The sequence below is a fragment of the Protopterus annectens genome, chromosome 2.part1, assembly GCF_019279795.1.
Source record: "Protopterus annectens isolate FY-2018-M chromosome 2.part1, PAN1.0, whole genome shotgun sequence".
Classification (NCBI taxonomy): Eukaryota; Metazoa; Chordata; order Ceratodontiformes; family Protopteridae; genus Protopterus; species Protopterus annectens.
This window is the reverse complement of record NC_056729.1, coordinates 640,624,330-640,638,642: the sequence shown is the minus strand read 5'-3', so window position 1 is coordinate 640,638,642 and position 14,313 is coordinate 640,624,330. Positions and strand designations below refer to the sequence as shown.

Below are 14,313 nucleotides of genomic sequence, written 5' to 3'. Positions count from 1 at the left end.
ATCAGCTTGATATGCAAATGATATATAATTATTTACAAAATTCTAGCTAGCTTTATGAGGTCCATGATGATTCATTCCATTGCCTTACAGATGAGGTTGGTTAAACTTATAGGTCTATAGTTAACCGGGTCTATTGCCAAGCCACCCTTGTGGAGGCGAATAACAGTCTCTGTTTTCCATTCAGTGGGGACAAAGCCAGTACTCAGGCTGCGGTTGAATAGATTGCCTAATGGAGTAGCTAGCTCTTGTTTTAGAACATTAAAAATGCAGACCAGAATGCCATATTGTCCCATGGGGACTGTGTTATTAGCCTTGGAGAGAGAATTGATGACTTGTACTTTGGAGATGCAGGGAGGAGGAGATGATGAAGACATGGTCTGTGGTATGCTTGGGGGGATAGGGGATGAAGTTTTCACCAAACCTGTCTGCTAGCAGGTTTGCAATTTCCGCATGGTCAGTATGTGTGATGTCATCCACAATTAGTTCAGCACACATCTGAGTCCTACTTTTTAGGTTGCAGATGTAGCTGAAGAAAGCCTTATGGTAATCCTTGGCTATGGTTGCTAATTTTTTTCTCATAGTTGTTCTTTGAAGATTTTATGAGTTGTTTTATTTTGTTGTTTTGGCTGAGCAGGGTACTTTTCCATTTCTGGGATCTCACTTTTTGTATTTTTAGACAACAGCTTCTTTCACTTATTGTTTTTAGACATCCTCCAGGATGGTTTGTATTTTCTTGAGGATCTTGCTTTAATCCTATCTGGCACAGCTGTGTCTATACATTTGTGTACATGTTTATACAGGGCACCAGTGTATACCTTAGTACAGAAGTCAATGCCATCTATGGAAATTAGAGTTTAGAAGTCAATTATACCTTCACTTAGGAAGGTATATTTAGCTTTGGTGAAGTTTTTCTGCCTGACTTCTCCTTTGGGGAGTTCTGGTGCTATTACTACTTCAAAAATGACTGATTTATTGTTGGATTTAATCAGTATGGGCCCTACACTTGAGGCATTGCATCTGTCACTCATATTGGTGAGGACCAGGTCTAGAATATTGGAGCCCTTGTAGGGTGATGCACTATTTGTTGCAGGGCATTTGAGTTAACAAAGTCCAAGAACTTTTGTGGGAGTGAGTTTGGGCTCTTATAAGTTTCCCAAATAATTGACGGATAGTTGAAGTCACCCATGACTAGGGTGTTAGATTTCACCTTAATTGTCTTAAATAGGTCTAAATAAGCTGTGTGGGCATCTTGGTTTGTGAAAGGGAGCCAGTAACTGATGATGAAGGGGAGGAGTTCTTACCCACAGTAATTTGGACTTGGAGTAATTCTGTACAGGCTAAATAGTGAATAATTATGTACAATGGCTGTCTAGAAAGAATATTTATATTTTATATTTACTAAGCTAAACACAGTGCAGTTAATATGTTCTGAGCTTCACACAGTGAAAGTTATTTATTTATTTATGATTTATGATCTATGATCTGTGATCGTTAGCTATTTTTTCTGAAACTTTGTCTAACAATATATCTAAATTAGGTCAATATTTACAGTTCACATTTTCAAAGTATTTTCAACTATGCTAAGTCATTCGTCCTTTGCTGGGACACATGCTATTTTCTATGACTGGGTAATATATTTCCAAGTCTCTCCCAATAGCAACAAGAGCAAACATCACTGAGTGTTATTAACACATGCTGCGATGGGGAGACTATAAAGTAAAAATTGCTTGCATACAATCACATTGTTGGACCACAAAATCTAAAAACAATGTTGAATTTGAGTCATACATGTTTCAGTGAGGAGCATTTAAGTAAGACATGACTTCAAATTATTTTACTACATCAGAATATCTACATGTGCAACAACATCTTTGATAGTATTTCCGGACTATTAAATGCCCTTAGATCTGTCATGAAAAAATGACTCCAAGAAACAAAGGAAATATTTTATGAGGATAAATAAGAAGAGATGTGAGAATAAGAGCTTTATCTTTTTCCCATCATATCATTATTGTAGCTATCTACTAAGAAATTTAAAAATTTAGTAGGGATGTCCTTTTCAAGATCCTGCAAGAGGTTGAAAATGTTATAGAGATGTCAGTCTGAAATGTAAGTGATTTCTTTAAATTTTGATCAACAGCGAAATTCATGTATTTTAACCTAGTATCACTCTGGTATGGTTAGTACTTGTTATTCAATATAGTAAAGAAATTGATTCACATATAACCATTGATTAGTATTTACAGTTTAATTTACTTTGGATGTGATATGTCAATAGCAATTAACCATCTTCAAATCAGTTAGGCTAATGTCCAGAACCTTTTTCTTTGACTTTTAAAAAGTTAAGGTAAAATCAAATCTTGTATTTTTTTTTTTGGGGGGGGGGATTGTGGGAGAGTAACTGTTTATGAATTTTTGATTTTGCTGTAAACTGTTTTATTGTGGTTAATGTAACAAAGAACAGTTATTCATAATTTTCTTGAGACAGCTGCCAAAGTAGATTTCTGTGTGAGTTATTTTTTGAGTGGTATATTAAAATGTTTTGCTGAATTGCTTTCTTTGAGTTTAGCTTAGGGTAGAATGAAACCCAAGTTTTTCTTGAGATAGCTGTCAGAACAGATGGATATGTGAATAAATCTGAATGTTCCCATTTTACCAACCTTTTTTATCTTTTTTGGCCCATTGTACAGTCAAGGACCATAACTGCAGTCTTTCAATGGGGCTACTGCTAAGAGCTTGCATCATTCTGAATATATCTGCACCTATCATAAATGTTTAGGGCCCTGCCAATAAGGAGTATATTTTGTAACAGTGCAAGGCATTTCTTACACTGTTCATAATGTCACTTAGCTCATGTAGTCCATACCTAATCTCAAGTGAAATCTTTCAAGTTAAAAAAAAAACATTAACATGCATACTTCTAGTCAAAACCTTGTTTTAATTTTGTCAATGTGTCACTAAACGTTTAAGTTTTGTAATGGTTTGTATTTTTAAACAAATTATACGTGTTGTATTGTAGTTTTTTACTGCTACTTTGTAGATGAATACAAGGCATTTTTACCAAATGGAGCCTGTAAAATAAGCTCTAAGCAGTAGCCCCATCGGGTGAAGCATATGCACAAACTCAATCCTACAAATGCAGATGTTCTGAAATGTGCACCAACAAAAGCCTGAACCAAACCTTTGGATGCTATAAACTTAGCAAAAACTAGAACCACATGCACATACACACACATTTTACAAAGACATCCTAACAACACTAAATCATGCATACATACTCACTATAACATTATAACAACACCTCTGACATTAAAAATGAACTAAGCCAGACTCAAAAGCCCAAACAGCAAACTGCATAACACACCACTCCCAAAGCATTGGAATAACCTTACTGTAAGTTAAACAGGCACATACCTCACTGGACTTTCTAATAAGTTTATGACAGTGGCATGCCTATCTGGGCTAAAATTAGAAACATCACATCTACAATAAAAGGAATTAAGTGTACTTATGATATGTATGCAACAGGATGAAGGGATTACCAAACATCCTAGCAAGCATAGGAACAGCACAACTGGAACGCTCTCTTTATCTCGTTAGCACCTGCATATCAAGACAATTTCATCAAAGGTAAAATACATGATGTCACAGAAAGGGATTCAGTGCCTGTCAGCTTGAAGTGAAATGTGTAATAAGCTGGAATTCTTTAATGCAAACAAGCTTCATCTTCTTCTGTGAGGAGTATAATTACTAAACAAGGTCATGTTCATTTTTTCCATTCACATGGTGACAGTTTTACATATTTTCAAATTTAAAAAAATCAAAAATGCACAAAATAAAACATCACAAGTGAGGGTGCCATTCATAAATGTTAGAAATCTTGACAATAAAATGGGTGATTCAGAAGACTTCCTCCACTTACGAATGTCCCATACCATTACCAAAATTTGGTTTAAATTGGCCTAACACAAATTCCATGTTATACTCCCTTTCATTGTAAATCTAGTGAGACAGGTGGTGGTGTGCCAATAGCAATAAAATAAAATGTAAAAGACAGAAGCCAAAAAAATAACTCAGAACTAGAAGTTTTCACACAATATTAAATATCAGTTGCACTGAATATACTGTTATACAAACCCACCATGCACCATTAACAGCATGACGATTTGTGATTTAGTTCCAAGATGAAAAAATGAATAACAGAATCCTTATGGGAAATTTTAACCACCCATATGCACACTGTCTAAACTTCTCAGTATAACTGAAACAATTTGGAACAAGCAGTACAAAATCCAACTAATGGTTGCACTATCCTAGCTAAGATCCCGGAGCTGAGACTGAACTAGATGCAATGGGATCAGTGCTCTACTCTGGTTAACAAATTAAAAATAAAATTAAAAAAAAAAAAGATACTGGCAGAGCAAAGATCTTTATGCTGCTTACCAAAACATATAGGAGTATACTGTTTGCAATTAACACAGATCATGGTGCTATTATCTCTAACCTAAAACAGCATATATTCTGTGAAACTGACATAGATCAACTTTAATCCAAGAATAAAATTAAACTCAACCATAAACCAAACACAATATCTATGATGCAATAGAAGAAACACTTAGGCTGGGACAATATTTTCAATGGTGCAAATATAACTTTTCAGGGTAGTATTAACACATTCTGTAATGTTATTAATTTATTTTACTTATTTAACATTTGTTTACTGGAAATGTTTGACTGGGACAGAGCCTATTTTCAGTGGAGGCTCAGGAAGAAAGGCTCCAGATACACATCTTTGGAATGTGGGAGGAAACCCACGTGAACTCAGGGAGGACTTACAGACTCCGCACAGAAGGCATCCCAACTGAGAATCAAATTGGACAGCCTCTTGCTGTAAGAAGACAATGTTAACTGCTGTACCACTGCACCACCCGAATTTATATTTATGTTTAATTTATACTTGACAACATAAATATATAGATAAATTCCACATCATCATCTTCTTTCGGCTGTTCCCGTTAGGGGTCGCCACAGCGGATCATCTGTTTCCATTCCTTCCTGTCCTCTACATCATGCTCTTTCACACCAACCGCCTGCATGCCCTCTCTCCCACATCCATAAACCTCATCTTAGGCCTTCTTCTTTTCCTCTTACCTGGCAGCTCCATCTTTAGCATCCTTTTCCCAATATACCCAGCATCCCTCCTCAGCACATGTCCAAACCTATGCAATCTTGCCTCTCTTGCTTTGTCTCCAAACTGTCCAACCTGAGCTGACCCTCTAATATACTGATTCCTAATCCTGTCCATCCTAGTCACACCCAGTGCAAATCTTAACATCTTTAACTCTGCCACATCCAGCTCTGACTCCTGCCTTTTTGACAATGCTACCGTCTCCAACCCATATAACATAGCTGGTCTCACTACCCTCTTGTAGACCTTCCCTTTCACTCTTATTGGTACCCGTCTGTCACAAATCACTCCTGACACTCTTCTCCACCCATTCCACCCTGCCTGTACTCTCTTCTTCACCTCTCTTCCACACTCACCATTACTCTGAACTGTTGATCCCAAGTACTTAAACTCATCCACCTTTACCAACTCTACTCCCTGCATCCTCACCATTCCTCTACCCTCCCTCTCATTTACACACATATATTCTGTTTTAGCCCTGCTGACCTTCATTCCTCTCCTCTCTAAAGCATATCTCCACCTCTCCAGGGTCTCCTCAACCCCATCCCTACTCTCACTACATATCACAATGTCATCTGCAAACATCATAGTCCACGGGGCCTCCTGTCTAATCTCATCTGTCAATGTGTCCATCACCACTGCAAATAAGAAAGGGCTCAGAGCTGATCCTTGATGTAATCCCACCTACACCTTAAACGTATCTGTCACTCCCACCACAGTCCTCACCAATGTCACACTACCCTTGTACATATCCTGTACCACTCTTACATACTTCTCTGCCACTCCCGACTTCCTCATACAATACCACAACTCCTCTCTAGGCACCCTGTCATATGCTTTTTCCAAGTCCACAAAGACACAATGCAACTCCTTCTGACCTTCTCTGTATTTCTCCAACAACACTCTCAGAGCAAATATTGCATCTGTAGTGCTCTTTCCTGGCATGAAACCATACTGCTGATCACTAATCATCACCTCCCTTCTTAATTCCACAAAAGTCCCTAATTATGGCCCAGGTGAACCAAGTTTAATTGGTTGTTTGGGTGCTTGATGATGCTGGTAGGGGAAGATAGGCAGTGGTGAGTGGGTGGAGCCAGCCATGTCCTGCATAGCTTCCATCAGAGGTGGAGCTGAGATGCAAATATATGGCCTGGGGGTAACTAATAGGCACACCAAGTGACTGCTGGGAGGGAGATTTAACAGAGGGCATGTGAGAGTGTGCACAAACAAGAGAAGGTATGGTAAACCCCAGTGGTGTTCATTGCCTGGAAGCTGGCATGAGCATAAAGCTCTTTCATGGCTACTTGAATGATGGCTATTCCAGACTCCATTTGCCTCAGGTATGGGTGAAAGTCCATAAACTGAGGAACATATGGACTGTGAGAGGGGTGACTTGATGGTCAACAGGTATGAGGGCAAAGAAAAAGCGCCTAGGAAAAAAAATCCATACAGCAGATGAACAGGTACTGTTTAAATTATGCTAGATTAAATAAAATACTGAATTTACTTATTTTCTTATCAGATGTATGAACTCCACTTGGCCTCAAAGGCTGAAAGCAATACTTAGGTGTTCTTTAATTACACCAGAAAACTAGAAAAAGAAAATTTGTGCATGTGACGTATTATCAATAAACTGTGAAGTGATCACCAAATAGCAGGGCACAGCAAATGTATCTGAAGAAAAACTTTCTAGAGACTTCAGAGTAAGCAAATATATACACCAGACTGCTACAAACACAAGAGGAAACATCCATTACATTACTACAAATATGAGTTCTATCATAAATAAAATTATAAACTCAAGATACAGTGGACCAAACAAGATACTGGTTGTTTTTTTACAAAGAATCAAAGAATCAAAACATATCTAACTAAACCCCATACAAGCCATTTTAAACAAAATTAGCATAATTAGTATAAAGACACATCCAAATCCCACAGTAACAGACTGTAATAGAACTGATATGTGAATTGTACAAGAAGTGGCATAAGACTCAAATAACTTAGTCCTACCAACTTGACCAATATTCTGTGTGAAGTCATGTAACAAATCATACTGGAGTTTGTCTAAAATAACTCAGAAATGTTCTGTCAGATATGTTACATTTAAGGGGAGATCTTAACTTACGTAATTTGTTGCACTGTCTGAAGAGATAACAGCAGCACTTGATGAAGGACTAGCAGTTTATGCTGCTATGTTACCCTTGGTAATCATTCAACATAATTCAACCTAATAACTGACAGATTAAATATATCAAATGTCAGTCCATTCAGCAGGTAAAAAACTGGTTAGACAACAAAGATGAACAAGTCTGAGAGTTACCTGCTTGTCTCACTAGTGCTTATCAGTGGTGCCCTACAGGACTCTGCACTGGACCTACTTCATTTTCAGACCGCCTCTCTAATATAAAATCAGAAAGGTACCATTGTCTTTTTTGTAAAGCCTAATCTGAAGTACAGGACTGGAATAAAACTTTTGTAACTTTACCAGCATTAAGCCTGTCATCCCATATTCTTTTCATGAGCAGCAAAGCTAGTTTTCCTTTTTTGTGTATGGTTTATCAGTGACAAAGCACATATGGCAGATACTATAGACAAGTTTCTTTCTTTCTTGAACACAGAATAAATATTTTAGGGATATTCCTGCAGAAATTGATATTGCTATAGAAACAGCTTAAAACAGGATCTGGCAAACATTTGGTTGTAAAAGGTAAAGACTTTCTGTAGCCTGCAAGGCTGGGTGCTCTTCACAGTACAACATTAGGATATGTGACTGCTGAAAATGAGGAGGTGGCTTTGAAAACATGGGAAGTGTTGGTCCAAGTAACTCTGACTGGAACTGACATTCTTATTAGACAATTTCTCTCTTACGTCTTTTATAGCAGTATGGCATATGATTTATAATTGTTTCTTTTCCTTTAAGTGCTTGTTTTCTTGTACTCAAATTTCATTTGAGTTCTATGGTCACTTTTTATTCTTTTGGTCCTCCATGGGACATTATTTAACCCTCCTGATTCCCAGTGTTCTATGTATACACTGGGTCTATCAGCTTATCACTCTTCCAGACTTACTCTAAGTATTGCTGGGGCCAGACGTGGATCCTAAGGATGTCCTGGGGGCTCAGTTGTCTTCACATCCATCTTGTTTTTTTCTTTATATGCCCTATCCTGTCCTTGCCCCACCTCCCATGAATATCTATTACGTGTGAGAGCAACTCCACTCATACCCTAAAGGAGCATCATTGACGAATGCCATCCCTGTCATTCTGTCAGTTGCCTGAGCTGCTAATTGAACCTAGGTCAAATGAGCCATGGCTCATTCCGTGCTCACTTTTACTGGGATAATTCAGCCACACGAGATTGAGCAATAACAGGTCTGTGATGCCCTTAGATGTCCGGGGCTGCACATGTGCTAAATGGTGGAGGCTGGCGGGACCGAGCCCGTGGCTCCCAGGGAGGGGGGAAGGAGGGAGAGGAGAGGGAGTAAGAGGAGGGGTGGTGTCCATCCCCCCTCGCCTCCCAGTGATGGGAGGGGAGGGGGTCCGTCCATGTGGTGGGAGGGGCGGGCTCTCCTCTGCTGCCACGAGAAGATGGTAATGGAGGGTGGACCCGGCCCAGCAGTGCAGTCTGCCGCTCATTCTGGAGGTGGCTGGCTCCTCGTATGGTAGGGGGATGGAGAGGGTACCGTCCCAGCAGGGGGGTGGTGGCCTCCACTCTGGCTGTGCAGGGTCACCCCAAGGGGTGGCACAGCAAAGTTCTCTCCCCTCTATGTCAATCGTGGGTACCTGCGGAGGACGTCCCGCTCCACACGGGGTGTCGGTTCAAAGACCTGTAGGGTCGGCAGTGCGGCCACATGCTGGCTGACGTGGGACTCCCTACTGTCCTCTGACATGGGGCCAGTAACCCCAATCTGGGCACCCGCAACGATGCTCGTGAAACCTCATGTGCATGTCTCGAGGTGTGACACCACACTGGCAGTGGTGCCCCTGGTGAACAAGAACGAGTACGACTCTGAGCGGTGGATCACTCAGCTCATGTGTTGATGAAGGACGCAGCTAGCTACGAGAACTAATGTGAATTGTTAGACACATTGATCATCAACACTTCAAATGCACTTTGTAGCCCCGGTTTACTCCCGGGGCTATGCCTGTCTGAGGGTCGCCGTGCCTTCCATCTCCCCCAGGGGGGGTGACTGGCCCCCGTTGAGGGTGTGCCAGGGAGTCGAGGGAGTCCTCCATGGGCCCCCCAGGGAGAGATGCGGACAGAGGAGATGAGTCCCCTGCCGCCTCAAGCCGGGAAGTCTGTCTGAGGATGGGAGGGAGCAGGCGCATGTCTGGCCAGCCCCCCCAGATGCTGTTGGTGGTACTGCCACCGGGCTGCCCTCCCAGGGTGGAGCCCGATGTCCACCCTCCTGGTTCCCACATGCCAGGGTGGGGGGTGGGAGAGGACGACAGTTAGTCCATCCACCCCCGAGGCTCTCGCTGTCCCACCACCCCTCCCCACGACCACGCTTGGAACGCGACCTCAGACCAGATATGGTGACCCACCAAATTTAAGCATATTACTAAGCAGAGGAAAAGAAACTAACCAGGACTCCCTCAGTAATGGCGAGTAAAGAGGGAAGATACCAGCATCGAATCCCTGCCTGGATGACAGGTGCAAGGAAATGTGGCGCACAGAAGTCCTTCTCCCAGGCACTGCCCAGGGGGCCCAAGTCCTTGTGATCGAGGCTCAGCCCGTGGACAGTGTGAGGATGGTGGCGGCCCCCAGCACATAGGGATCAGGTCTTCCTGAAGTCAGGTTTTTGTGAATGCAGCCAAAAGCGGGTGGTAAACTCCATTTAAGGCTAAACATGGGCACAAGACCGATAGAAGACAAGTACCATAAGGGAAAGTTGAAAAGAACTTTGAAGAGAGAGTTCAAGAGGGCATGAAACCATTCAGAGGTAAACTGATAGGGTCAATGGGGTCTGCAGCAGGTTTCCAAGGTGAACAGCCTCTGGCATGTTAGAGCAATATAGGTAAGGGAAGTCAGCAAGCCAGATCCGTAACTTCGTAATAAGGATTGGCTCTAAGGGCTGGGTTGGCCGGGCTCGGGTGTGAAGTGGGGCTGGGCGAGTGCCGCGGCTGGACAAGGCATTGCTCTGTCATTGCACTCTCCGTTCCTGGGGGGGGGGGCGGGAGGATGGCAGCGGTGACTCTGTATGTGCGCCAGGCCCTTCCTGTGGAGCGCCCTGGCTGTGGAAGGCACCAGTTCCGACCAGCGTCCCGCATCGTCCAGCAGCTAGCAGCTGACTTAAAACTGGTGCAGACTGGGGGAATCCAACTGTTTAATTAAAACAAAGCATCGTGAAGGCCAAGATGGGTGTTGACGGGTTGTGGTTTCTGCCCAGTGCTCTGAATGTCAAAGTGAAGAAATTCAATGTAGCGTGGTTAAACGGTGGGAGTAAGTATGACTATCTTAAGGTAGCCAAATGCCTCGTTATATAATTAGTGATGCTCATGAATGGATGAACGAGATTCCCACTTTCCCTACCTACTGTCTAGTGAAACCACAGCCAAGGGAACAGGCTTGGCAGAATCAGCGGGGAAAGAAGACCCTGTTGAGCTTGCCTCTAGTCTGGCACTGTGAAGAGAAATGAGAGGTGTAGAATAAGTGGTAGGCTTTAGCCACTGGTGAAATACCACTACTCTTATAATTTTTTCACTTACCCAGTGAGGCGGGGTGGTGAGCCCCAATGGGGCTCTCGCTTCTGGCTCCAAACTCCTGGGCGTCTGGGGCCCAACCCACTCCAGGGATATTGTCAGGTGGAGAGTTTGACTGGGATGGTACACCTGTCAAAGAGTAACACAGGTGACCTAAGGCAAGCTCAGGGAGGACAGAAACCTCCCATGGAGCAGAAGGGCAAAAGCTCACTTGATCTTGATTTTCAGTATGAATACAGACCATGAAAGTGGGGCCTCATGATCCTTTTGGCTTTTTGGGTTTTAAGCAGGAGGTGTCAGAAAAGTTACCACAGGGATAACTGGCTTGTGCCGGCCAAGAATTCATAGCGATGTTGCTTTTTGATCCTTCTATGTTGGCTCTTCCTATCATTGTGAAGCAGAATTCACCAAGCATTGGATTGTTCACCCATTAATAGGGAACATGAGCTGTGTTTAGACCGCCATAAGACAGGTTAGTTTTACTCTACTGAGGATGTGTTGCTGCAATAGTAATCCTGCTCAGTATGAGAGGAACCGCAGGTTCAGACATTTGGTGTATGTGCTTGGCTGAGGAGCCAATGGTGTGAATCTACCATCTGTGGGATTATGACTGAATGCCTCGAAGTCAGAATCCTGCCTAAACATAATGGTACCGCAGCACTGTGGATCTCCAGTTGGCCAGGGATAGCCGGCCGCAAGGTCGGCGAGGAGTGCTGCTTGTCACTGGGTCGGAGCGTGGACAGAAGGGGGCTGCCTCTCTCCAGCAGTGCACTGCATATTTGTGGGGAAACGGGTGCTAAATCATTTATAGATTACCTGATTCTGGGTCAGGATTTCGTACGTAGCAGATCAGCAAAAAGCTGAGATCTACTGAAAGTCAACCCTCGAGCCAAGCTTTTGTCGCAGGTGGGGGAATTGGCTCAGTGCCCTCGCGGGGAGGGGGAACCAGCCCTCAGGCCGGCCAGGCCCACATGCCACCCACCCCCCACTCCTTGGTGGCAGGTGTGGGGTTTGGATGGGGGATCGAGGGAGTGGGGTCTGGGTGTGACCTGGTGGCAGGGCGTACCTTGTGGGATGAGGTCCCCAGTCATGCCACTCACTCCACGCCCCCCCCAGCACATCCATCCAGATAGCCAGAACCCCTGCGGATTTGGAGGGGGCTGAGGATCGTGTACCCAGGCTCAAGGATGGTCCCTGGAGGGATGACCCAGCGGGGAGTGCGCGGTTCCTGGGAGAGGGTGAAGGGCCATCCGAGGAAGCCAGGCTGGGTGTCCCGGCCCCCAGGCGGTGGAGATACATATGCTGTGGTGTCTTGCACCCGGGGCTGGCCGGGGGACTTGGTGGACAGTGCAGGCGGGCCAAGGGCCTCCCCAGGAAGCCAGGTCCTCAATCCCATCCTCCTGGGCCTCTGCGGTGTGGAGATACGGCCGCCGTGGTGTCTCACACCAGGGGCCGGCTGGAGGAGTTGGCAGACAGTGTGGGCAGGCCGAGCGCCTCCTCTGGAAGCCAGGTCTGCAATCCCATTTTCTCAGCTCTCAGGGGTGTTGAGATATGGCAGCTGTGGTATCTTGCACCCAGAGCCAGCCAGAGGGAGTTGGCTGACAGAGCAGGTGGGCTGGGTGCCTCCCCAGGAAGCCAGGTTTGCAATCCCATCCTCCCAGCCCTCAGGGGTGCGGAGATATGGCTGCCATAGTGTCTTGCACCTGGGGCTGTCTGTGTGCAGCGGTTCAGCCTCCAGTCCTCCACCTGGCACATTAGGGATGCCACCCTGCAAACGGCACTGCACAGGGGGCAAGGGGCCACACTCCAGAAAGCTCAAAGCAAAGCATGTTCATCGGCACCTGGCATGGCAAGGGTGAGAGCCAGACCCAAGTGGTGAAATGCGCAGATATGCTGGGACCCTGGGCTATCTCCTGTGTGAGTTTGAAAGCCCTATTTGGAGAGCAAACGGCAGAACCAGCATCATGGAAGTCTGGATGAGGGACTGTCTGAGGGCTTGCGGTCCAGCAGAGTTCCATGAGGCTGGGAAGGATCTGATGGAGGTCCCTCTGAGAGGCTCAGAGATCACAGTTGACACAGAATGATTTGGCAGCCTTCAGGAGATATCTAACATGGGAAAAGAGCTCTCCCACCGGAGTAGACGCTGAAGCCCAGAGGGGGGTCCCTCCCCATGGAAGTCTGGAAGGGAGAGAGGGGCAGAAATTAGTCGGGCTGGGAGAGCTCCTGTCTGGGTGAGGTGGGACCGAACCACAGCCCCCTCTGGGATGGAAGTCCAGAAGGGGGAGACAGTTGAAAAGCGGCTGGGGAGGGAGCTCTCCCACCCGGGTGAGAGGGTCCAGACCATCCCCCCTCCAGGTGGAAGACCTTAAGGGAGCCGCTGGCAGAAGGCTGTGGGGCCAGAGAGCTCCTGCCCAGGTGAGAGGGGGCAGGCGGAGCCCCTGTGATGGAATTCCTCAAGGGAGCTACTGGTGGTAGTCTGTGGGATCCAGAGAGCTCCTGCCATGCAGGGGAAAAGCATCTGACCTTGCTCGGCACCCAACAGAGTCCTCAAAATATTACAAAGTCCCGGAACCCCTCTGGACAGGAAAGCAGGGGGATGCGGAAGCCCCGATGGGAGTGTACCTGCTCCTCGGTGGCCAAGGGGAGTTCCAAGGGGCCAGCTGGGACCGGATGGAGGTTTGCATGAGAGACTCTGAGGGTGCGGGGACACGACGTGGCTCAGCACCCTCCAGGAGATCTGGGGAAGATGGGCACCATGATGCTGTAGACCGGAAAGGAGTGGGGGCTCGGAAGTCCTGATGAGGGCATGCTTGCCCCTCAGCAGCCGTGGGGAGTTCTGCGGGCTGGCCGGGACTGGAGGGTGGCCCCCCTGAGGGGCTCTGAGGGCATGGGGACATGGCACTGCTCGGCAGCCTCCAGGAGATATGCAACACGGGAAAAGTGCCCTCCCACCCGGGTGGAACTGGAAGCCTAGAGGGGGTCCCTCCCCACAGAAGTCTGGAAGGGGAAGAGAGGTGGAAAGCAGCCAGGGAGGGAGATCTCCCACTCCTGGGTCAGAGGGTCTGGATCGTGCCCCCCCTTCCAGGTGGAAGTCCTTAAGGGAACTGCTGGTGGAAGGCTGCAGGGCCAGGATAGCTTCTGCACAGGTGAGAGGGGTCAGGTAGAGCCCCCACGATGGAAGTCTTCAAGGGAGCTACCGGTGGGAGTCTTCCATATCCAGAGAGATCCTGCCAGGCAGGGGGTAGGCATCCAACCTTGCCCGGTACCCGAAGGCATCCCTGAAATATCGCAAAGTCCCCGGAACCCCTCTGGATGGGAAAGCATGGGGGGGACGTGGAAGCCCCGATGGGAGCGCACCTGCCCCTTGTCAGCCGAGTGGAGTTCAAGTAAAAAAGGGGTGTCTGACGGTGAGAAGAGGCTG

General features: G+C 45.9%; 1 protein-coding gene and 1 pseudogene across 2 annotated transcripts in view; one reads left to right on the top strand and one right to left on the bottom strand.

Moving 5' to 3' along the window:
* GATA4 (GATA binding protein 4) overlaps positions 1-14,313 on the bottom strand; it is a 427,254-nt gene that overhangs the window by 312,169 nt on the left and 100,772 nt on the right. The window lies entirely within an intron of this gene.
* On the top strand, positions 9,195-9,348 carry LOC122795091 (annotated as a pseudogene).